General features: G+C 29.4%; 1 protein-coding gene and 1 pseudogene across 1 annotated transcript in view; both read right to left on the minus strand.

Moving 5' to 3' along the window:
- The window catches only part of ASZ1 (ankyrin repeat, SAM and basic leucine zipper domain containing 1), a 112,055-nt gene that overhangs the window by 36,752 nt on the left and 73,856 nt on the right, over positions 1 to 1,447 (minus strand). The gene's annotated exons all lie outside the window — the stretch shown is intronic.
- LOC109389335 (proliferating cell nuclear antigen pseudogene) overlaps positions 1 to 1,447 on the minus strand; it is a 7,521-nt pseudogene that overhangs the window by 4,979 nt on the left and 1,095 nt on the right.

The following is a 1,447-nucleotide window of genomic DNA, read 5'->3' on the forward strand; positions in this document are numbered from 1 at the left end:
TTTTTCTGTGAAGTTTTTTCCATAAAGTAAATATTTTAGGCTTTATGGGGCATTCAGGGCTATGTCATAACCGCTCAACAATGCTATTGTACCAAAAGTAGCCATAAATAATACATAAATGAATGAGCATGACTCTATTCCAATCAAACTTTAGAGATTTGTAAATTCCTACTTTAGAGTATATTTGTAAGTATCAGTAAAGTCAGTCTGCTTAAGTTCAAATTTAGTCTTCAGCATTTATTGGGTATATAACTTTGGGCAAGTTTCTTAAATTCTTATTGCCCAGTTTCTACTTTATATGATCATATTAACAGTTTCTGAATTAGTGGCATCATTTGTGATATTATCATCATCTGTGGTAATGAGATAACAATGTTTAACAATTAGAATAGTTCTAGGCTCAATGTAAATGCTCTGCCTTTATTAGCTATCTTTATTATTATTATTTGTACCTCTTATTTTCTTCTCTTGCATGACTAAACTGCCTTACAGATCCCAAAACAATGTTAAGACAAAAAGAACATATAATAAACATCCTTGTCTTGTTCTTAACATTAACGCAAATGCTGCTAGCTTTCTCCATTAAGTACATGGCTCGTTTTGGTTTCAGATATATGTTTATGAAATTAAAGAACTACTCATTTAATCAAATTTTACTAAGGTTAGGAATATTGGAATTTGATTATAGCTTTTATAAAACACCATTCTGGCATCTATTATAATAACCCACTTTTAAAAAAATCTCTTCACCTATTTATAAAATTTATTTCCCTAACATTGAGCCATTTTTTCATAGTTAACATGAATACCATTTGAAGCACTGGATATTGTTTATTTAAACTGCTGATAACATTCATTTTGCTGATCATTTATTATGCTCTGAAATTCTTTAAATTATATTAGTGTAATCTATTCCTTAGAAGTTTAAAAAAAAGTAACGTGTTAAAACTCTCTGAGCCCAGGACTTTTTTGGGAAGTTAGCTTTCTGACAATTTTTCTAAAATAAATAGATATCACAACGTAAAAATTAAAAAACAACAAAAACAGTATAAACAAAAATAAACTAGAAACAGTATCTTCAACACATATAACAATAAAAAGCTAAGAGCTCCAATATACAAAAAGGTATTATAAATCAGTAATAAACCTGTGGACCACCGAATAAAAAAATGGCAAAGGTTACAGACAAATAAATATAAACGACTAACAAAAATGTGGAAGACTAATCAATTAAATATTGTTGAAAAGCATGCAAACTAAAAAAATGAAGTATCATTTACAAATCAGATTGGAACATTTAGAACATCAAACATGTCCAGTGATATCGCTGTGTGGGTCCTCTCAAATACTGCTGGAGGTAATATAAAGTGATTCAAGTTTTTCAGAAAACGATTTGGCAACACCTGTCACAACTCTAAATATCTGTGCATCAGCAACTCCACTTTAG

The sequence above is a fragment of the Hipposideros armiger genome, unplaced genomic scaffold, assembly GCF_001890085.2.
Source record: "Hipposideros armiger isolate ML-2016 unplaced genomic scaffold, ASM189008v1 scaffold_230, whole genome shotgun sequence".
NCBI classification, from domain to species: domain Eukaryota; kingdom Metazoa; phylum Chordata; class Mammalia; order Chiroptera; family Hipposideridae; genus Hipposideros; species Hipposideros armiger.